The following is a 24,937-nucleotide window of genomic DNA, read 5'->3' as shown; positions in this document are numbered from 1 at the left end:
TTTTGTTTTTATAACATCTGTGTATTTATTCAGGGGAGGCACATGGCACACATGTAGATGTCAGAAGGTGACATGGTTCAGTCTGCTTTTTCCATTCACCATGAGGGTCTCAGGGACCAAACTCGGGTCGTTGGGCTTAGTAGCAAGTGCCTTTACCTGTTGGGACATCTTGGTTTTCATTTTTTAAGATTTATTTTGCACATATGCCTGTTGCCCATGACAGTCAGAAGAGGACATCTGATTCCCTGGACTGAAGTGACAGATGTGACTGAGTCATCATGTAGGTGCTGGAAACCAAGCCAGGGTCCTCTGCAAAAGCAAAAAGAAACGAGAAAAGAAGCCCTAGATCCCGAGTCCAGAATTGGGAGTTGAGACTTATACTCTTTACAAACCTCTGTCCTAGGTCTGTTCCCAAAATAGGGAAGCCAAAATTGAAAGATGCTCGTAGCATTTGCTGGTAGAATAGCACAAGCCAGAGCCTTGTACCAGGCCAACCAGCCACTGCAACGAGCATTGGCAAGCAAAGAAGAGTCAAAAGGGTATACACTGTGGGACACACTGTAACACACTACAGCTTCTACAGAGAGACTTATGTTTTCTCTAATGAGAGGAAAGTTGCAAGGGTAGAGGGTGGGTTTAAGGGAAGGGGGAGACCAGTGGGATTGAGGGGCACCCTCTCCCTCCTCTCTCTCTCTCTCTCTCTCTCTCTCTCTCTCTCTCTCTCGGCTCTCTCGTGTCTCTGTCTCTCATGTCTCTGCCTGTCTCTGTCTGTCTCTGTCTCTGTGTGTGTGTGTATGTGTTTCTCTGTCTCCATGTACACTTTTCCTTTGAAACATTGTCTCTCTATGTCACCCAAGCCATCTTCAAACTCCAGATCTCCCTGCCTCCCTCAGTCTCTCAATAGCTAGGATCACAGGATGAGCCCCCACTTCCCCCAGCACTGATCACTCTTTTAATAACCCTTTTCCCACTTCACCCCGCTCTTTGGGGCTGTTTTCAATCCCTTCCTGTTAACTTTCCCACCGGATAAAGACAAGATATGAGATAGGAAATGGGCGGAACAAAACCTTGCCCGTAGAAACAGATGAAAAAATCTGTCCAAAGAATGTAAGAACATGGCCCCCAGGACTCCACTCTACCCAGCCATCTGCTAACATTGCTCACTGGAAGCCAGCAGGCTCGCTTCCCCTTTGCTGCCCTTGGTCCCCACACAGGTTTTCCACAGGCTTCCTTAGCCCCTAGTGGGAGGTACCTGGAGGTTAACTTGGCATTCATCTTGCTTCCTGGGCTCCCCTCACTGGTCCATCTGCTCTTAGAGTGTGAATTGCCCCCACTTTGGGCAAAAAGCTTTGGCTTTCTCTGGGTTTTGGTGAAGTATTTCGGGCAAACAAAAAGACGTCATCATCCACGCAGCCTCGGAAATGCGAGCCGGGGGAACTCAGCACCATCTGTTGTTTGCTCCCCTTCAAATTCCCTGCTACCCTGAACCTGGCATGCAGGAACCGGGTACTTCCAATCTGAATTAAGACAGTACACATTGCCACGTGCCTTTTAACTTCACACGAGACATGCTACTTTCTGCAATACTCTCCTCCCGCTACCCGCACAGGTTGACAAAGGGGGCGTGGCTGTTACCATGGCAACCAAGACCTTCAACCCACCTTCGCCCTCAGAGGTAATGCTGTCCCTTGACTTGACTTGCTGGGTCTTCACAGACCTGGGACCTCTCAGCTTTACACCGTCTCTCGCATACATGTTATCCGATTGCACACACACACACACACACACACACACACACACACACACACACCTCTCTCAGCTTTACACCGTCTCTCGCATACATGTTATCCGATTGCACACACACACACACACACACACACACACACACACACACCTCTCTCAGCTTTACACCGTCTCTCGCATACATGTTATCCGATTGCACACACACACACACACACACACACACACACACACACCTCTCTCAGCTTTACACCATCTCTCGCATACATGTTATCCGATTGCACACACACACACACACACACACACACCTCTCTCAGCTTTACACCGTCTCTCCCATACATGTTATGCGATTGCACACACACACACACAAGGTTTGGCTTGCTTCCCCCATTTAGATTTGAAAATCTACATTTGCTCAGTGTGCTGCACTGCAGTAAAAACACAGCTTCCACACAGCATTCACTTTTCTATTGGAACAATTTAATTTCATTGCCTATATTCATATTTCCCCCTCTTCTCCCTCTCCCTCTCCCTCCCCCCACCTCTCTCTCTCTCTCTCTCTCTCTCTCTCTCTCTCTCTCTCTCTCTCTCTGAGATAAAAATCTTACCATGTAGTCCAGGCTGGCTGCTTTCTCCCCTCACAAGTTTCTCCCCTCACAAGTAAGGCTGCTGCAAATGCATTTAGCCATTGGTCCTATGGTCTCTAAGCACGAGACCTACTTAACTCAATCATTATTCTGTTCTGTAACTCTGCTCCTGAGAGAGTTGCCTTTGTGTGTTCTCAAGTTAACTTTCAACCCAACCCCTCCAAGAAGCTCGCTTTCTGCTCCTTCCATCCCAAGATGAACAGTGCCAACACTTTCGTGTGCATCCCACTTCCCGGTTTTGGATTCTTCTGTTTATTTGGGGTTTGGATACTTTGGCAGCAGTCCCTCACGTGCTACAGCTCCCTCTTAGCCTTTTCTGTTCTTCTGTCAGGGGGGACAAAATCTTCCAGATGTCTCCATCTCACTCTTGCTAAAAACCAGTTTAAAGCCATGCCTTAGGACGGCTCTCCTAGTCAATGGGGCTCGTCTGTCTGTCTGTCTGTCTGTCTGTCGAGGCAGAGTCTCATTATGTAGCCTGGGCTACACTTGAACTTAGTATCCCCCCACTTTGGCAGGGGTCAGGCATGTGAGGCTGCTACCGTGGCCATCTCCTCCACTTTCACCTCCAAGAAGGGCAAAGAATACCCGGGGTTGCACAGAGCACTGGGGACATAGCACACATAAAGCCTGCAGTTGCAGGGAAGTCAAGTCTATCCTGAGAGTCTGACTTAGATAAATTCCTGGAATTCGAGGAAGTCACACGACTGAACAGGTGAGGTGACCCAACCTTAGGCCAAGAGCAGGCAGTAGACACCTGTGGAGATCTGTGTTTAAACTGTGACCAGGTAAAAGAAGCCATGCTGTTCTGTTCTCATGGCTGTGAGGTCTTGGGTGAACTCACCAGCAAAGCACCCATCGCCTTGGGAAATCGAGGAACTCGGGGACTTACTGCTCAGAGCCTGACAGAAGGACTTGTCATCCACCAAGATCAAGAAGAACCAAGATAATGTGAAGTTTAAGGTTCACTGCAGCAGGCACCTAACCTCTGCTCCTCACAGACAGGGAGAAGGCAGGGAAGCTGGAGCAGCCCCTGCCTGCTGGTTTGGCAGACAAGGAGCAAAATGAGCCAGACCTCTGCATTTGACTATTAAAAGACACGAAAAGGACAGGAAGGGAGGGGAAGGGAGGGGAGGGAAGAAGGGAGGGAAAGGAAAGAAGGGAAGGGAAGGAGGAAAGGGAAGGGAAGGAAAAGGAGGGGAAGGGAAAGGAAGAAAAAGAGGAAATGGAAGGAAAAAGAAAGGAAAGGAAGGGAGGAAAGGGAAGGCAAGGAAAAGAGGAAAGGGAAGGGAAGTGAAGGAAAGGGAAGGGAAGGAAAGGAAAGAGAAGGAAAAGAGGAAAGGGAAGGGAAGTGAAGGAAAGGGAAGGGAGGGAAGGAGGAAAGGGAAAGGAAGGAAAAGAGGAAAGGGAAGGGAGGGAAGAAGGAAAGGGAAAGGAAGGAAAAGAGGAAAGGGAAGGGAAGGAAAGGGAAGGGAAAAGAAAGGAAAGGAGGAAAGGGGATGGAAGGGAAGGGAAAGGGAAGGAAAGGAAAGGAAAGGAAAAGAAAGGAAAGGAAAGGAAAGGAAAGGAGGAAAAGGAAGGGAAGGGAAGGGAAGGAACGGAACAGAACAGAGCCATTCTTGATTCCTGAGCCATTGATGCAAACCACATAATGGCCAGGTGATGGCCTTATGATCTGAGTTCTATCCCCAAGACCCACACAGAGAACCAGCTCCAACAAGTTGTCCCCTGACTTCTAGGCACTATGGTAACTTCACGGTCACAAATTACATACATACACTAAATAAGTGAAGTGGCTTCTGGAGGGTTTTAATTTTGGTTTTGGTTTTGGGGGGTTTTGTTGTTTGTTTTTGTTTGTTTGGTTGGTTGGTTTTGTTTTGTTTTTTGTTTTTGCCCTGCACTCCACTACCTAGAGCAGGCTGCCCTTGAAGTCACACAAACCTGTGAGCCTCTGCTGCCCAAATGCTGGAATTACAAGCATGGGCCACAAAACTCAGGCCCCCCCCAAAAAAAAATCTTCAATGTTCATAGCCATAATCGCAACACTTGTGACACGGAGGCAGGGGGACAAGAAGCACAAAGTCATGGGTGACTACGCGGTATTGTTAAGATCAGCTCAGGCCACAGACAGAGACGTGTCTCCAACACAAAATTGAAAAACGAAAGAACAGGCCCTATGCCATTCCCAGTGGACGTTTTTACCCGTTTCCTCCTCTTACTCCACCGGTCAGGAAGCCCTGGCGCTAGGATGCTACAGGCAGTCTGCATTCCCTCTGCTCCCCGGAGCTGGTGGATCAGCAGCCCGCTCGGAGATAATGAAGGAAGACTGAAGAAGAAAGGACGGACCTCCCTTACCTCACAGAGGTCCTAGGGGACCTCCCAGGCTGGCTGTGGCTTCATCTCCTTAGAGGGACTCTGGCTGAGTGTTGCCCTGACGTCACGGCCAGCATCAGGCGTGGCTCACCATCTCCTGTGACCTCCGCACCAGCAGTTCCAACACCTACGTGAAACTGTGAAACTCGGGTGTCGCATGTGCTCCCAGCCGGCGGGGAGCCAGCTCATGGTATCCGCTCATGCTCAGTGACGAGGTGGATGAGAATCTTCTTCGGCTTCGTCAGAGTCCCCTGCAAGTTCACACACGCGCCCCGTACCGCTTTGTTTGTGATGCTGTCTGTGGGTACAAAAGCTATGACGGCAGCTCGCCGTGCCGACTGATCAGCCCGGACAGGATGCAGTGGTCCCTGTAATCTGAGATGAGTCTGGTCTGATCTGATATTGTCCCCTGACCCCTGAACAGATAGACCCAAAAGGATAATTCTGCCTGATTGGTCTCTGAAGAACAATCACGTTGGGAAATTTATTTATATAAAAGAAATCTCTTTGGTGAGGCTAAAAATAGGGCTCAACATTTCCAAAGACACCGCTCTTCCATAGAGTCCCAGCAAGCAGCATGGTGGCTCACAACCACCATAACCCCAGTTCCAGGGGATCCAACAGGCACACACATGACGCCCACATGTGAATACAGGGAAGACATTCACACATAAAATCAAATAAATAAAGGTTTAAAATGTTAATGAAAAAATTAAATATGTCTTTCTACAGCACGCAAAGGCTCAGTGCTTGGAGCACTCCATGACTTCTACTACATACACACACTCACACCACACAGATATTATACACACACACATTCACACATACACATACACACACACATATACTTACACATTCACACACACATATACCCACATGCACCACACATACCACATACACACTCACACATATACACATCATATACCACAAACACAAATTTGGACACACACATACACTCATACACATATACCACAAATATACACTCACATGCACAGCACACCACACAGACATTATACACACCACACATACACTTCTCATATACACATACCGCACACACACGCACACATATACACATCATACACAAACACAAACACAAACTCTCATACACACATACACTCATTCTCATATACACATACCACACACACACTCACACACAGACCACACACATATATACTCACACACACATTCACATACACATACTCACATGCACCACACACACACTCACACGTGTACACATCATACACAGACACAAACTCACATACACACATACACTCATACTCACAAACACATTATCACAAATATACACGCACAATCACATACACACACTCATATTCACACCACATTCCACACAAGCACTCACACTCTCACACACTCACATAAACACACCACACACACACTCATATAAACACACCACATACACACTCACATAAACACACCACACACTCACACACTCACACACACACACACTCACACACACACACACACACTACTATGAACCTGTAGCCATTAGTTGTGCAAACGTCTACTGGATTCAATTTAGGACAATTTAAGTGACAATACTGTGTCACTTAATGGCCGGGTTAAGACAACCACATCAATGTTCTGAATGTAATAGTCAATATTCACAGAACTATGGCCTGGTTGCATCGCCGTGTAATATGATTTCCACAATGTTGGGGATTGAACCAGAGCCTTGGACTTGCTGGGCAAACCCTGCCACGTGTCCGAGGCCCTTGATCATATAAACCCCTGACCCTGGAAATATAGAGCTTTTTTTTTCTAAGATTTATTTATTTTATGGGTACACTGCAGCTGTCTTCAGACACACCAGAAGAGGGCATTAGATGCCATTGCAGATGGTCGTGAATTCAGGTGGAGTCTGAGGAGTTAATGACCACTTTCCACGTGGACATAGGGAGTGTGGACATATTTAATTGTCACATCAACACTGTAAAGTGACCCAGATTATGTTGCCGATGACAGTTTAGATTTTGGCAAAGGTATATTGGTGCCACAAACGTTTAATCCCAGGATGCAGAGGGCTAAGGCAAGTGGATTGTTGTGGCTTGAAGCCTGGACTACACAGTGAAATCTTGGGTCAGAAAACGAAAAAGAAAGAGGAGTGGGGAAGCAATGGGGGAAGGAGGGAGGAAAGGGGACAACAGAAGAGTGTAGAATTTGAGAAGTCAAGGTCTCCTGACACAACCAAACCCTACCTAGCAATCTAAGGATCCAACCTGACCTGTTTGTGTACCACAGCATTCCTGCATGGCTTTTAATGGCTTAGAGAGACATCACCCTTCTTGGGGAGATAACTGTCAAAAAGCTCTTTGCTCTGAGGAAATGAATTAGATACAAAGTCCTTCCTTCCTGCTAGCTGCCTCAGGCAACGCTGTGCAAAAGCAAGCTGGATCCCACAGCCCACGGATGGACGCCACCAGAACTTTCCACAGCCTGTGTGTAAACGGAGGTTCAACTGTCCCTTCTCATCTCCCTCTCCTGGGCTTCCTCTACCAGCCCTAATACATGTTTACTGTAAAATGCCTTTCCTGTTTTTTTTTTTTCTTTTTATAGAGTATGTAACTCGAAGGCACTGTTGAGTAAGCTTTTGATGGTGGTATTTTTAGGTACGTTGCAACAAAATCACCGTTTCATGATGGTTATTTTCTGGCTGTTCCATTGCTGTCAGATTCAAATGCTTCTGCCTCAAATGGAGCCAGATGTATTTTAATAGATGCAAACCGTCTTCCCCATAAATCCTCTGTGTTCCCGAGTAGGTAGATTGCCCAGCCCAGGAAATGGGACTTCGCCTCATTTGATTAGGTTCTTAACTAGTCCATCTGTCTTTGTGCCTCACAGAGTGAGACTCGACACCTCTGTCTTTCATCTGCTGTCAGCCTTCATGCTGTACTTTTAATTCTCTTGGATTTTGATACAGAACAAACCAGATTTAACCATTTAGGACGCAGACTGGCCCGGAGACCACATGCTGTGCCTTTAGTCAGATCTGTGTCCTTTTATTTATTTATTTTTAAGGAATAAAACTACCGTGTGTGTGCGTGCCTGTGTGTGTGTGTGTGTGTGTGTGTGTGTAAGCATGCAGGTGCCATGATCACAGTATGACTTGTAGGAGTTGGTTCTTGTGTCCCACCATTGCACACAGAACCCCAGGCTTGGCTGCAAGCACTGTTAATCTCACTGACCTGCTCACCAGCCCAGCCCTGGTCTGCACTGACACCTAACATACTTACCTTGAAATGCTTGTGCAGATGTCAGAAACAGACATCCCAAGTTCATAAAAATGGTTGTGGCAAGAGACAGACAGACAGACAGACAGAGACAGAGACAGAGACAGAGACAGAGGGGAAGGGGGAGGGATGAACAAATGAATCACACTTTTTTCACACACAAAGGAGTTTCTTTGCTCCTCTCCCCAACTTCAAAAGGAAATATAACTCCATACCCTGTTTTAGATTTCCCTCCTCCTGTGTGGTGTCTGTGAGTGTCCCTTTCTTCACATCTTTTTAGGAGATGGTTTCAGACACTGCTGGGATTTATAAAAAAAAAAAATCATTTCCTTTGCATTAGTGAGAAAAACCCCTCTTGCTTGCCAACTCATTAGAAGCCAAAGTTATGATTCTAATTTCGTTCTTCTCTCTTCTCATTCCAGTCTGCTTTCATCCTGTGCTCTCCATCCTGAACGTCGAGATCAGTCTTTCCCCCTGCCTCCCCAGGTCACCCTTTAACCCTTGCACAGAATGAGAGTCCAGTAATTTCAAACATAGTTGCAGGAATGGTCAGCCCTCACTCCCTCCACCTTCTGTCAATCACTGACATGTGCTGAACAAGGCTTCCGCGTCTCCACTCCAGGCTGATCACAGATTCATTCGATCTTTGTCCACTCGAGGATATAACGTCGGTGAGGAGCTGGTCGACGTGGTAGAATTTTAAAATTCATCCTTCTGATCAGCAGAGGTGTAAAGTTAGAGCTGGAACATGAACTAGGAGGTCATTGCAGCAACTGACAGAAACGTAATCAGCTCTGATGAGGGAGTAGCCAACGGACCTGAGGAGGGGAGGGCGTTAAGACACCTTTAGCAGGGGCAGGAGAGACGGCCGGGTGCTTACAGCTCCTACAGAGGACCTGGGTTCTGCTTCGGGTGCCCAGAGACGCTGAGCAACAAAACTGACAAGACTCAGTGAATAGGACTGAGGCCAAACAAACCGGAGAAAATAACTGAAAGCTGGGCTTTGGTGGCTGAAAACACCCTTTACAGAGATAGAAAGACGGAGGCAGAGGATGGCTCTGCAGTTTATGGGAACTTGCTGCCAGACCTGACAACCTGAGTTGGATCCTCGGGGCACAAAGAGTAGGAAGGAGAAATGTGACTCCCACATGTTATCATCTGACACACATACATGCATGCATGCACACACATACATACACATACATACGCACACACACTCATACACACAGACACACACATACATACCTACATACATAAATGCACACACTCATACACACATATACATACATGTACACACATACATGCACACACTCATACACATACACACACACATATATACCCACATACATAAATGCACACACACATACACACATATACATACATGTACACACATACATGCACACACTCATACACATACACACACACATATATACCCACATACATAAATGCACACACACATACATACATGCACACACATGCACACATATACAAACACACAGACAGACACATACATACATGCACACATACTCATACACACATACATGCACACACGTGCATATATATATATGCACATACTCATACATTCACACACACACACACACACACACACACACACACACACACTAGAAGGGGAGAGAGGGAAGGAGGAAAGAGGTATTGGAACAACAATTAAGGCAACCGAGGAAAAAGATAAATTTGGTGGAAACCAGAAAGATTTCCTTTGGAAGATGTCTGTGTTAGTCACAATGGGCTCATGGGTGGGAGAGATAAGGCACACGATCTGAGGAAGGCATGGCCACCATATGAGGTGATTGCTGGCAGAACATCTGAGTGGGTCAGGAAAGAAAAGGGGTTCAGCATCCCACTGGCTTTCTGCTCTTTTGCTTTCTACTCAGTCTAGGACCCCAGTAGCACCCCAGTCATTAGATGGTGGCACCCACCTTAGGACGAGCTCTCACAGACACACCTGAAGTGAGCTTCAATTATCCCCGAGGTGGTTTTTTTTTTTTTTCAGTCAAAGCTACAAAGATAAGGAACAGCCTTCAGAAAATAAAAATGGTTCGGTGAGTGGAGACGGGTTTCCAGTGTATCAGGAGTCCTGAGGGTGACCCGGTGAGGATCTTGGGAGAAACTTCTTTTCCAGATATAAAGGTAGGAGGAGAAAATGGTAGAAGTAATCTCAAAACGTCAGTAGGAATCACCCATCTCTATATGAGGCTAAAGAACTGGACTCTGGCCGATAGTCCAGGAGTTGAAATTTTAAACGCTTGTAGTCTTTCCCTGGGCGGGGGTGGGGGTGGGGGACACCAGTTTGGTATAAGCAAGCATCTATCCTTAGAGGGACCAATGACAAACCAAAGTTCAGTTCCACGGAGTCCAACTTGGGGAGCCAATGAGGTTACCCGGCTTACTTACAAAGGGCTTCTTACAGAGGACAGGGCTCCTTACAAGAGCATGGTGACAACAAAGCAGCTACACTGGGAAAATCTCAGCCCCACACGGAGGATGGGTTCCCTAGGGGGGAAGGAGGAGGAGGAGGAGGAGGAGGAGGAGCAGCAGCAGCAGCAGCAGCAGCAGCAGCAGCAGCAGCAGCAGCAGCAGCAGCAGCAGCAGCAGCAGCAGCAGCAGCAGCAGCAGCAGCAGCGTAGATGTGCCCCGCCCCTTCGGCTAACCTGTTCACACTCTAGCACCTCCCTCGAACCACGTGCAATTAGGGTAGAATTGTAAACAACTGGCCAGGAGAAGATGCACGAGGAGAGCCTGCAATCTCAGGTGAGGCTCCAGGGACGCCCCCACTTTAGTGAAAGAGCATCACCAGTCCGCAGACCCAGTATCAAGTAGCCACGCTGTTCCTATTGGTGACTGCTGTCACGCTGGGAGGGCGGGGCTCTAAGACTCCTGTCAACATTGATTGGGTCATATAAATAAGCAAGGTGGGGGGGAGTGGCATGTAGAGATGCTGTGAGAACCTGGGCAGTCACGTTTCCAAATAGAATCATGTATTCTCGTGCTACAGTGGGAAGCTAATGTCCCCAGAACCTCTACTTTTTTTTTTTAAAGATTTATTATATATGAGCACACTGTAGCTGTCTTCACACACCAGAAGAGGGCATCAGGTCTCATTTCAGATGGTTGTGAGCCATCATGTGGTTGCTGGGATTTGAACTCAGGACCTCTGGAAGAGCAGTCGGTGCTTTTAACCACTGAGCCATCTCTCCAGCCCGAACCTCTACTTTTTAACACTAGCAGAACATACAGGTTTTTCTGTCAAATTCCTCAGTGCTTAAGTGTTGATGACTACCACATTCTTTGTTTTGTTTTGGGATGGGAGGGCGACTCACAGGGTATGGGTCCAAAACTGTACATATAAACTCAGATGGTGGTGTTGGCCAGTAGATTATAACCCTGGGAATCTTTTGTGAAAACACAGGAGGCAAACATCCTCACCTCCCCTTGGGGCTAGAGAGAAAGCTCAATGGTTAAGGGTCGTACTGCTCTTGCAGAAGGCCGGAGTTCAGTTCCCACACCCATGTCAGGCAGCTCACAACCGTCTGTAACTCATCTCCAGGGGATCCGTCATCCTTTCTGGTCTCTGTATGGATCTATATTAATGTGTGTGTGTGTGTGTGTGTGTGTGTGTGTGTGTGTGTGTGTGTGTGTGTGTGTGTAATAGGAAGTCAGGTGCACTGAGAGAACGAAAAACGCAGAAAGAGAAGAGTTGGGAGGCGGGCATACTCCCAGAACCCAGGAGGACTGTTTCAAGTTTTAGGCCATTGGTGGTGGGGGTGGGGGATGCACAGTGAGTACCAGGCCTGCCAGATCTACATAGCAAGACCTTGTCCCAAAATAAGATATAAAACTAAAGTAAATAAAAAAGCAAAGAGATAAATGGTGTAGCAATGCTTGAACTCACTGAGAGCTGCCTACCTCTGCCTCTGCCTCTGCCTCCCCAATGCTGGGTTAAAGGAGTGTCCTCCCACCTCAACCCATTATTAATTCTAGAGCAAAGGGGTAAAATTAGGCCAGTTAAACCTTTGAACCCAGCACTGGGGAGACAGGGGCAGGTGGGTCTCCATGAAGTTAAAGCTAGTGTGGTCTAAGTGTTTGAAGAGGGGGGTGGGAGGAGAAGGAGGGCTTGAGGGAGGGAAGAGAGGGGGGACAGTCATCTTGATCATTCCTCACCAAAATTCACTCCTGAGCAATCGTGGCAAACATCCTTATTTCTGTAAATAGTTTTATTCCCTCCCCCCGGGAATATATATATCCCAAAGCTGGCCTTGAACCAAAGTAGCTACACAGTAAAGTCCATATGCTCCTCCTCCTATCTCAGAAGAGCTGAACAGTGAGATCTTATCTATTCTAATCTATTTTAAAAAATGGTTCTGGGGCTGGAGAGAGATGGCTCAGTGGTTAAGAGCACTGACTGCTCTTACAAAGGTCCTGAGTTCAAATCCCAGCAACCACATGGTGGCTCACAACCATCTGTAATGAGATCTGATGCCCTCTTCTGATGTGTCTGAAGACAGCCACAGTGTACTTATATACGTAAAATAAATAAATCTTTAAAAAAAAATGGTTCTGAGCAGCTTTCTCAACCCCAACTAGATAGAGCCCATCACGCCCTTAAAAAACAAAGAACAAAAGAAACGAACAAAAAAAAAAGTGTTCCATACTTCCCCAAGATGGAATGAATTTACCCCATTATTTAATGTCATAACTTCCTTTTAAAACAAAAAACAAAGAACTTATTTTATAAGTGCATTCGTGTTTTGCCAGCATGTACATCTGTGTGAGGGTGTCGTCAACTGCCACGTAGGTGCTGGGAATTGAACAGAACCTGAGTCTTCTGGAAGAATAGTCAGTGCTCCTAACTGCTGAGCTGTCTGTCCAGCCCCCGTACCTTCCTTTTCTGGTTGCTGGTAAATGCCGTAGTCTGTGGTAATAGAAGCTTCTACAGCTCAAGTTTGGAAAGGCCTCTGCCTTTGGTCTCTGGATTTCATCAATGGGAGAAGTCATCAGACATTTTTCCACAGACAGCTCCCATGACCTCTGTGAAACGCACAGTGCAGTCCATGAGGTAGGTGCTGTGAACCCAGCACCCCAGGGAAGAATGCTGTCTAAACATGCCATTGTGTATACAGAGCCATCAAAGACAGATTCCACCTCAGTACTATGGCTTGAATATAAAGCTTCGCACCTGCTAGACAGTGCTCTACCTTTGAGCCCACCCCCTAGCAAATTAAATTTCTAAAGAGAAAATGGGGCGGGGCTGGCCACTCATTATTTTTTTTCCTGTAACTCCTAACCCTTCCATTTCTGTGTGCATGTGAATTCATACAGCCACAAGTCACTTGACCATGGTGGTACATGCTGAGAAAAGCATCACTTAGGCAACTTCATCGCTGTGACGCTACCGGAATGGGAAGAAATACTCATGAAACACATCGCACACAGCTCTCTGTGCATGTCAACCACTGTATCCCAGCAGTGGTATTGAGAGAAGCTTAGCCACTATTGTACATTTTTCTGAGTTATTTTTTTGTAAACCAAATCTACACAAGATAGATATTTTGTTTCTGTTTCTAACCAAAAAGAAACAGAAGCCGTTGAGAAGTAACATTCTCTGGAAGCAGACAGAGCCTGCCAGGTGCTGGTCACGGAAACCTTTAACCCCTTCCATAGCTTCTCAGGGTCTGCCCAGGCATAGTGCCAATGTCACTTGTCCCCAGAGTGAAAAGGGAAATGAGACACTGCATCAATGTCACACTTGTGGCCAGATAGGCTTTGAAGGTAGTCCAGGATCCGGGGATATTGTCGGCCATACAGATTCCACGACAGCATGGGAGGAAACCAAGTCGGGCGTACCAGCAACAGAACTCTGGCTGTTTCCTGGGGTCCTGAGCGCTGGGCTCCCTTCCAGCAGCTTCTGAGCTTCTTGTCTTTCCATAAGATACGGATGGATAGGGTTCTGGCACTAGAAATACTACTCTTGTTAGTAGAAAATTTCCCTTCTCTGTGGGGATAAAAGTCAACGCTTACATCCACCATGTGTTCTCACCGTACGGAGCCTCTGGCTGCAGCCCCATCTGTGACATCAAACAGCAGAATTCCTGTGAATCCCTCAGGAATGTTGATGGTGGAGACATGTCCCAGACATCCCGATTTGAAAGTCAGGAACACACTTTCCCACAGAGGTCGGCAGCTTCCCAGCAGAGTTCACAGAATCCCTTAACCCACAGCATTCTTAGAATACCCCAGAAGTCTATGCAAGTCCCCTAATATGTCCTCGATTCTCCCCATTGATTTTTTTTTAATAGACTAGAGTACTAAGATCTTGCTTCCCCATCCTCTTTGACACCTTTCCCTTAGGTTTACAAATTCTCCTGAGCTCAATCCGCCAGCCGTGAAAAGCAGAGGAGCAACTGAGAGGCTGGCTCCAACTCTGGCTCCCAGCCATGACAGTTTGGGTATGGCCCAGAGCTCTTTCTTTGCCTTCAATGTTCATGACCCTCATTGTTCACGGAAAGTTGGGGGAAACGTGAGGGCTCTCATCCTCCGAGAGGAGCGAACACAGATGGATTCGCCTGTGTTTGGAAATGCGATAAGCCAAACAATTACCAAGAATGGGTCTTTGTGAGTGTTGAAAATGCTGCTCGCCTCAGGGTGGAAGGTATCTGAATCCTAAGAGCCTCCCGCAGAGAAACACACAAGCTAGAGATTGCTGCCCCAGCTCGGCATCTAGGAGTGTGATTGGTCAGACCACACGATGCATCACTGTGGCCCTGAAGGGTGAAGAGTAGAAGCATCAGCGTCCCTTTCTCTTCCACAGACTCCTTGTCAGCCTCCAGGGAGATGCACCAGGTTCTGATGTTGACCTCGAGGCTTGTCCCTTGCTCCCCTAGAGCAGGACTGAGCACTCCGTGACTGAGTTCTAAAGTACATTTCCAACCTCTCCTTCCCAGACACCTACCCTACTCTTCCCCTGAGCAGCATATGGGAGGACACTGGACACTGTTCTCTGTTCTTCTTTCTCTAGGTATAACTTGATTCCTGCAGCCCCAGCTCCCGTCCCGTGTGTGTGTGTGTGTGTGTGTGTGTGTGTGTGTGTGTGTGTGTGTGTGGCCTCCGTGGGCACTGCATGAATGTAGCACACAGGAATACATGCATATACACACTAGATAGCTAAGTTGGTGATGTGCTTGCTGTGTAAACCTGACCTGGGTTCAGACCCCCAGCACCTATATAAAAAGCCGTGTATGGCAGTGCACCCGTAACATGAGCACTGGGGAGAGAGAGACGGGTGGATCCCCAGTTCAGCCAGTCCAGCAAATCAGTGAGCTCAAGGCTCAGCAAAGGACCCTAAGTCATTGTAACGGACACCAGTAATCCCAGCACGCCAGAGGCTGTGGAAGAGACTCACTGTAAGTTGCAGGCGGGTCTGGTTTGCAGTAGTAAGTCTCAGGCTAGCCTGAGCGGTGGAGTGAAACTTTGTCTCAAACAAATGTATTGTTAGTTAAAATGAAGCTCTAGTCAGGAGAAAGAAAACAGAGTTTCAAAGGAAAAAGGCGTAGTGGTCACATGATGACCATTCACGTGTCTTAGCTTCTCTTTCACTGTGATAAAACACATTGACAAAAGGGGGGTTATACTGGCCCCCAGTTCCAGGTTATATCCAGGCTCCCTCAAGGTAGAAAAGTCACAGCAGCAGCCCCTCCAGGCAACTGGTCAAGGCATCCCCTTTAAGATGAAGAGAGCAGTAATAGATGCTTGCACGACAACTGTCAGCTCACTTTCTCCAGTCTTACACAATGCAGGATCCCTCTACCCAGGGATGCTGCCTGCTTCTATGTCTGTATACCACACATGTGCCTGGTGCTGGCGGAGGCCAAGACTGTGTCAGATCACTGGGTCCGGAGTTATGGATGGTTGAGAGCCGATGTGTGGGTGCTGGGAACCAAACCTCAGTCCTCTGCAAGGACAAGTGCCCTTAACTGCTGAGCCATCTCTCCAGCCCACACCTTTATTTTGTAATTGCTTTATGATATGGAATGTCACGGTTTCTGTTTGATTTCTGGGTCGGGATTAAGTCCTTATGTAGCCCTGACTGGCCCCCAACTCATTTTGTATACCAGACTTGACTGAGAGAGATCTCCTTGTCTCTGAATCCCAATGCTCAGATTAAAGGCATATACCCACATAATGACCTGAGTTCAGTCCCCTGAAAGTGGAAGGAGAGAATCCACTCCCGAGAGCTGTCTTCAGGCCTCCACACTGGCACCATGTGTTACCTATACACACATATGAGACCTCTGCAGGCCAGGTACATCAAACAGGCTGCAGTTACAGGTGATGTTGAGCCATCTGACAGACACTGATGCCTCAAACTGAATAAGGGTCTTCTGTAAAAGCAATGCCCACGCTTAACCACTAAAGTAAAATTCTTTAAAAAAAAAAAAGTGAAAAGGAAGAGAAAAGTAGTAAGATCCCTATATATCCCACCTTGTTTCTGTAGCCACGAAAAGTAAATGTCGGGGATGACTTGGGACCTTAGTTATTTGGGAGTTTGATCCAGCTTAACTGTTGGGGTTTTCTGCTGGGGGCCAACCTCAGTAGTTGACATGGCGGCCAGAGAGGAGGCAAGGAGTCGGTAAGGAAGGAACCAGTCAGACAGATTTGTGGAGAATCTTGTAGCTCTGACTGACTGGGCATCAGGTGGTTTCTATTTATACAGGTTTCATAGAACAAAGACAGACTAATGAATGTCCAAGAAATACTGATTTTACCCATTTGTCTCTGTACATGTGTTTGTTTTCTCCTTAAATGTTTGGGTTACAAGTTCAATCACGATTAGAAAATACAAGTAGAACAGATTTTATCTTTATTATTAACTCTTTAACACCAACTCTAAAGAATGCCTCTGCTGAAGCAAACACATTTATTATATGACAGCCATGACGGCCTGCTTTTAGGCTGGCAGTATTTGCGGTTGTAAAGCAATCCAGGCAAACAGAAAATATCTGAGCTGGTATTTTTATGACAGCAAACACTAATGCCTATCCACTTTGACTATATGGTTCCGTCATGTAGGTTATAAAGCAGGAAACATTTATTTTTGTCAAACTATCTTATTTATTGAATTCTATTCCTCTGGAGGTAGACCCTGTACGACCTCTTTCTTTAAGCTACATTTTCAGAGACCTCTAAGTACATTGTAAAAAAGAGGCCTTGAACCTGTTACCAATTCTCCTGGCCGGTCGAGGTTTGTCAGTGATCTCTAAGTTTGCCCTTGTCCCAATTATACTGTTTGAGTTTGCTTAGGGGTGGGCACCCACCAAAGAGATTCCTGGACTCGTGACTTCATTTGGAAATTCCTAGCTTAGTGCTTATCTTAATCTCCAGAGCATAAGGAAGACTTACAAACAGGTCTGGATAAAGCCATTTCCGTAAAAGCAGAAGGGACAGTAAGTTTACAAGTTTCCTGAAAGGAAAACTCCGATGTAATTCTCAGGGAAAAGACATAAAGTGGAACACAGTGCAGAAGGTGCCCAAGAACACAGCACACAGAGACCGAAACCTAAAGTGAGAGGTGAAATGGCGGCGAAATGGCAGCAATCACATTCGGCTCAGCTCTGCCGGAACTGTGTCAAGCATGTGCTGGCTTCAGGACTCCCACTGTTTCCAGTGGATAGAGCTGTGCTCCTTTGGCTCACTGCAATCTCTCCCGCAGTCAGGGTCAACACTAACAGCACACGGGCAGCTTTGCTCCCGTGCTAAGAAGACTCAAGTCAGAAATCAACAATGGAGGAGTCAAGCGATCACAGATGAGACAGAAAATGTCAGCAACCTGAGGGAATCCTGCGGATGTATACAGGGTAGATCTTCGGAACGTGGGTCTTCACTGGGGCCAGAAGGTTGAAGCCCAAAAGCTTTGGAGATGCTGGCAGCATCAAGAAATGTTAAGGACCCTGCAGCAGCTCACTGCTCCTAAACCCCGTGGGAGAGAGAGCTCACCGCCCGGATAGGTGGGCACTCCTGAGGCTGCAGAGTGGAAGAGACCACCAACACTGCCCACCCCTGCCCACATCCCTGGCCCAAGAGGAAACTGTATACGGCCTCTAGGTTCCTGGAGATAAGGGCACAGGAGCAGCAGGTCCCCTGCGTCTGAGACACCACCGGAACCTGAAGGGACTGACCAGATAAACAGTCCTCTGCACCCAAATCCCGTGGGAGGGAGAGCTAAACCTTCAGAGAGGCAGACACGCCTGGGAAATCAGAAGAGACAGCACTCTGCCCACATTTCTGATTCCAGAGGAAAACACCAAACACCATCTGGAACCCTGGTGCACGGAAGTTCCCGGAAAGGGCGGCGCAGATCTTCCTGGTTGCTGCCGCTGCAGAGAGCTCATAAGCAACACCCCACGAGCAAACTTGAGCCTCGGGACCACAGGTAAGACAAACCTTCCTGCTGCAAGCAACCTGCGTGGTGAACTCAAGACACAGGCCCACAGGAACAGCTGAAGACCTGTGGAGAGGAAAAACTACACGCCCGAAAGCAGAACACTCTGTTCCCATAACTGGCTGAAAGAAAACAGGAAAACAGGTCTACAGCACTCCTGACACACAGGCTTATAGGACAGTCTAGCCACTGTCAGAAATAGCAGAACAAAGTAACACTAGAGCTAATCTGATGGCGAGAGGCAAGCGCAGGAACCCAAGCAACAGAAACCAAGACTACATGCCATCATCGGAGCCCAATTCTCCCACCAAAACAAACACAGAATATCCAAACACACCAGAAAAGCAAGATCTAGTTTCAAAATCATATTTGATCATGATGCTGGAGGACTTCAAGAAAGACATGAAGAACTCCCTTAGACAAACACAGGAAAACATAAATAAAAAAGTAGAAGCTACAAAGAGGAATCACAAAAATCCCTGAAAGAATTCTAGGAAAACACAATCAAACAGTTGAAGGAATTAAAAATGGAAATAGAAGCAATCAAGAAAGAACACATGGAAACAACCCTGGATATAGAAAACCAAAAGAAGAGACAAGGAGCCACAGATACAAGCATCACCAACAGAATACAAGAGATAGAAGAGAGAATCTCAGGAGCAGAAGATTCCATAGAAATCATCGACTCAACTGTCAAAGATAATGTAAAGCAGAAAAAGCTACTGGTCCAAAACATACAGGAAATCCAGGACTCAATGAGGAGATCAAACCTAAGGATAATAGGTATAGAAGAGAGTGAAGACTCCCAGCTCAAAGGACCAGTGATTATCTTCAACAAAATCATAGAAGAAAACTTCCCTAACCTAAAGAAAGAGATACCCATAGGCATACAAGAAGCATACAGAACTCCAAATAGATTGGACCAGAAAAGAAACACCTCCCGTCACATAATAGTCAAAACACCAAACGCACAAAATAAAGAAAGAATATTAAAAGCAATGAGGGAAAAAGGTCAAGTAACACATAAAGGCAGACCTATCAGAATCACACCAGACTTTTCGCCAGAGACTATGAAAGCCAGAAGATCCTGGACAGATGTCATACAGACCCTAAGAGAACACAAATGCCAGCCCAGGTTACTGTATCCTGCAAAACTCTCAATTAACATAGATGGAAAAACCAACATATTCCAGGATAAAAACAAATTTACACAATATCTTTCTACAAATCCAGCACTACAAAGGATAATAAATGGTAAAGCCCAACATAAGGAGGCAAGCTACACCCTAGAAAAAGCAAAAAACTAATCATCTTGCCAACAAAACAAAGAGAAGAAAAGCACACAAACATAACCTCACATCCAAATATGAATGTACCAGGAAGCAGTAATCACTATTCCTTAATATCTCTCAACATCAATGGCCTCAACTCCCCATAAAAAGACATAGATTAACAAACTGGATACGCAACAAGGACCCTGCATTCTGCTGCCTACAGGAAACACACCTCAGAGACAAAGACAGACACTACCTCAGAGTGAAAGGCTGGAAAACAACTTTCCAAGCAAATGGTCAGAAGAAACAAGCTGGAGTAGCCATTCTAATATCAAATAAAATCAATTTTCAACTAAAATTCATCAAAAAAGATAAGGAAGGACACTTCATATTCATCAAAGGAAAAATCCACCAAGATGAACTCTCAATCCTAAATATCTATGCCCCAAATACAAGGGCACCTACATACATAAAAGAAACCTTACTAAAGCTCAAAACACACATTGCACCTCACACAATAATAGTAGGAGATTTCATCAATGGACAGATCATGGAAACAGAAATTAAACAAAGACATAGACAGACTAAGAGAAGTCATGAGCCAAATGGACTTAACAGATACTTATAGAACATTCTATCCTAAAACAAAAGGATATACATTCTTCTCACCACCTCATGGTACTTTCTCCAAAATTGACCATATAATTGGTCAAAAAACGGGCCTCAACAGGTACAGAAAGATAGAAATAATCCCATGCGTGCTATCGGACCACCACGGCCTAAAACTGGTCTTCAATAACAATAAGGGAAGAATGCCCACATATACGTGGAAATTGAACAATGCTCTACTCAATGATAACCTGGTCAAGGAAGAAATAAAGAAAGAAATTAAAAACTTTTTAGAATTTAATGAAAATGAAGGTACAACATACCAAATTTATGGGACACAATGAAAGCTGTGCTAAGAGGAAAACTCATAGCGCTGAGTGCCTGCAGAAAGAAACAGGAAAGAGCATATGTCAGCAGCTTGACAGCACACCTAAAAGCTCTAGAACAAAAAGAAGCAAATACACCCAGGAGGAGTAGAAGGCAGGAAATAATCAAACTCAGAGCTGAAATCAACCAAGTAGAAACAAAAAGGACCATAGAAAGAATCAACAGAACCAAAAGTTGGTTCTTTGAGAAAATCAACAAGAGAGATAAACCCTTAGCCAGACTAACGAGAGGACACAGAGAGTGTTTACAAATTAACAAAATCAGAAATGAAAAGGGAGACATAACTACAGATTCAGAGGAAATTCAAAAAATCATCAGATCTTACTATAAAAGCCTATATTCAACAAAACTTGAAAATCTGCAGGAAATGGACAATTTCCTAGACAGATACCAGGTACCGAAGTTAAATCAGGAACAGATAAACCAGTTAAACAACCCCATAACTCCTAAGGAAATAGAAGCAGTCATTAAAGGTCTCCCAACCAAAGAGAGTCCAGGTCCAGACGGGTTTAGTGCAGAATTCTATCAGACCTTCATAGAAGACCTCATACCAATATTATCCAAACTATTCCACAAAATTGAAACAGATGGAGCACTACCGAATTCCTTCTATGAAGCCACAATTACTCTTATACCTAAACCACACAAAGACACAACAAAGAAAGAGAACTTCAGACCAATTTCCCTTATGAATATTGACGCAAAAATACTCAATAAAATTCTGGCAAACTGAATCCAAGAGCACATCAAAACAATCATCCACCATGATCAAGTAGGCTTCATCCCAGGCATGAAGGGATGGTTTAATGTACGGAAAACCATCAACGTGATCCATTATATAAACAAACTGAAAGAACAAAACCACGTGATCATTTCATTAGATGCTGGGAAAGCATTTGACAAAATTCAACACCCCTTCATGATAAAAGTCCTGGAACAAACAGGAATTCAAGGTCCATACCTAAACATAGTAAAAGCCATATACAGCAAACCAGTAGCTAACATTAAACTAAATGGAGAGAAACTTGAAGCAATCCCACTACAATCAGGGACTAGACAAGGCTGCCAACTCTCTCCCTACTTATTCGATATACTTCTTGAAGTTCTAGCCAGAGAAATCAGACAACAAAAGGAGATCAAGGGGATACAGATCGGAAAAGAAGAAGTCAAAATATCACTATTTGCAGATGATATGATAGTATATTTAAGTGATCCCAAAAGTTCCACCAGAGAACTACTAAAGCTGATAAACAACTTCAGCAAAGTGGCTGGGTATAAAATTAACTCAAATAAATCAGTAGCCTTCCTCTACACAAAAGAGAAACAAGCCAAGAAAGAAATTAGGGAAACGACACTCTTCATAATAGACCCAAATAGTATAAAGTACCTCGGTGTGACTTTAACCAAGCAAGTAAAAGATTTGTACAATAAGAACTTCAAGACACTGAAGAAAGAAATTGAAGAAGACCTCAGAAGATGGAAAGATCTCCCATGCTCATGGATTGGCAGGATTAATATAGTAAAAATGGCCATTTTACCAAAAGCGATCTACAGATTCAATGCAATCCCCATCAAAATACCAATCCATTTCTTCAAAGAGTTAGAACAATTTGCAAATTCATCTGGAATAACAAAAAAACCAGGATAGCTAAAACTATCCTCAACAATAAAAGGACTTCAGGGGGAATCACTATCCCTGAACTCAGAACAACCATTCTGGAAATCAGTCTGGAGGTTCCTCAGAAAATTGGACATTGAACTGCCTGAGGATCCTGCTATACCTCCCTTGGGCATATACCCAAAAGATGCCCCAACATATAAAAAAGACACGTGCTCCACTATGTTCATAGCAGCCTTATTTATAATAGCCAGAAGCTGGAAAGAACCCAGATGCCCTTCAACAGAGGAATGGATACAGAAAATGTGGTACATCTACACAATGGAATATTACTCAGCTATCAAAAACAATGCCTTTATGAAATTCAAAGGCAAATGGTTGGAACTGGAAAATATCATCCTGAGTGAGGTAACCCAATCACAGAAAAACACACATGGTATGCACTCATTGATAAGTGGCTATTAGCCCAAATGCTTGAATTACCCTAGATGCCTAGAACACGTGACACTCAAGACGGATGATCAAAATGTGAATGCTTCACTCCTTCTTTAAAAGGGGAACAAGAATACCCTTGGCAGGGAATAGAGAGGCAAAGATTAAAACAGACACAGAAGGAACACCCATTCAGAGCCTGCCCCCACATGTGGCCCATACATATACAGCCATCCAATTAGACAAGATGGATGAAGCAAAGAAGTGCAGGCAGACAGGAGCCGGATGCAGATCTCTCCTGAGAGACACAGCCTGAATACAGCAAAAACAGAGGCGAATGCCAGCAGCAAACCACTGAACTGAGAACGGGACCCCCGTTGAAGGAATCAGAGAAAGAACTGGAAGAGCTTGAAGGGGCTCGAGACCCCATATGTACAACAATGCCAAGCAACCAGAGCTTCCAGGGACTAAGCCACTACCTAAAGACTATACATGGACTGACCCTGGACTCTGACCCCATAGGTAGCATTGAATATCCTAGTAAGATCATCAGTGTAAGGGGAAGCCCTGGGTCCTGCTAAGACTGAACCCCCAGTGAATGTGATTGTTGGGGGGAGGGCGGCAATGGGGAGAGGATGGGGAGGGGAACACCCATAAAGAAGGGGAGGGGGAGGGATTAGAGGGATGTTTGCCCGGAAACCGGGAAAGGGAATAACACTCGAAATGTGAATAAGAAATACTCAAGTTAATAAAAAAAAAAAATAAATTCATATTCAAATTTACCAAAAAAAAAAAAAAAAAAGAAAAAAAGAAATGTTAAGGAAGGCCTTACTGGCAAACGGGGGCACTGCCTTAGAAACGTGACCTTATAATAATGTGAGGGTGTTTCCAGAGAGCTGTAAGAGGGAAAGCCCACTTTGAATATAAGTGACATCGTGCCATTGGCTGAGTGCATGAAAAGGAGAGAGCTGGGGGCTGGAGGGAACACTAAGCGAAGAGCACTAGGTGCTCTTGCAGAGTACCCCCCTTTGATTCCCGTCACCCAGGTCGAGGCTCACAGCCACCTGTAACTCCGGTTCCACAGGATTGACCTCTCCAGGCTCCTGCACAAATGGAGTGCGCACCCAAGCCCACACACGAACACATAACATACTCTTTTAAATAATTTAGACTTTCGTTTGTTTTTTGTTCCTTGTTTTTCATGTCAGGGTTTCTCTGTCTAGGCAAGGCTGTCTTGAAACTGTCTGTGGACCAGGCTGATCTCAGACTCAGGGATCTGCCTGCCTCGGCGTCCTGAGTGCTGGAGTAAAGGCATGCCAGCACGACCTGGCAATTTTTAGATTTTTAAATTTTATGTGTATAAGTGTTTTACCTGAGTTATGTCTGTGCACCACGTGCACGCAATGCATGCAGGGGCCAGAAGAGGGCGCTGGATCCTCTGTAGATGCCATATTGGGGCTTGGGAATTGAACACTTGACTTCTGGATGACCAGTCAGGACTCTTGACCACCGAACTACCTCTCCAGCCCATATACATTTTTGTAATAAATAGATTAAAAACAAGACAAAGGGGTGGGGGGGCGTGTGCTGAGCACGTTTATCTCGCTCTGCTTCCGGAATGTGGACACATGATCAGCTGCCTCGTGACTCTGCCACACTGCCTTCTTCGTGATGGTGGACTGTACCTTCAAATGTGAACCAAAGTGTAAACCCTCCGTCCCTGGCTGCCCACTAGGTAATTTTCTTCAAGCACTTTTTCACAACGCTGAGGGGCCTTGCTCCCTCATATGGTGCTTCTGCCCTTCCATCCCGAATTCACCAGCGTGGCAGGCTCTGGCCAGCAGCTCAGATTTTCAAACATCCCCAGTCAGTCTCAGACCTGCAACTGCTCGTGAATTTAAAACTCATCCTGGTCGCCCCCGGAAGCCATCCTCCCCATCACAAAACAATCAAGTGTCACTTGCCTTTGCAAAGCTCTGCGGGGAAGGCTGAGCTGCCCCTCCCACCCCCACCCCCCACCCCCCACCCCCCACCGCTCCTGAGAGCGCACTCCCATTCTTCACTGAGGTTAGAAAACTGTGGCTTAAACTCATCCTTCCAAATTCGTGTGTTGAAAACTTAATCTTTCTCATTTTTGTCGTACAAGTGTTTGGATG

The 24,937-nt window shown here is 45.8% G+C and overlaps 1 long non-coding RNA gene across 1 annotated transcript; it reads right to left on the bottom strand.

Moving 5' to 3' along the window:
• LOC134486860 (uncharacterized) lies at positions 1–24,768 on the bottom strand. The gene is made up of 3 exons (XR_010066305.1): positions 9,946–24,768; positions 4,740–8,823; positions 1–309 (listed from the first exon to the last, which is right to left on the bottom strand). It is a non-coding gene; the product is annotated as an uncharacterized LOC134486860 (long non-coding RNA).
• Positions 24,769–24,937: the final 169 nt, after the last annotated feature.

Source organism: Rattus norvegicus, chromosome 4 (genome assembly GCF_036323735.1).
Source record: "Rattus norvegicus strain BN/NHsdMcwi chromosome 4, GRCr8, whole genome shotgun sequence".
In the NCBI taxonomy this organism is placed as follows: domain Eukaryota; kingdom Metazoa; phylum Chordata; class Mammalia; order Rodentia; family Muridae; genus Rattus; species Rattus norvegicus.
The sequence above is the reverse complement of the archived record's forward strand: the minus strand, read 5'-3'. Positions and strand labels throughout refer to the sequence as shown.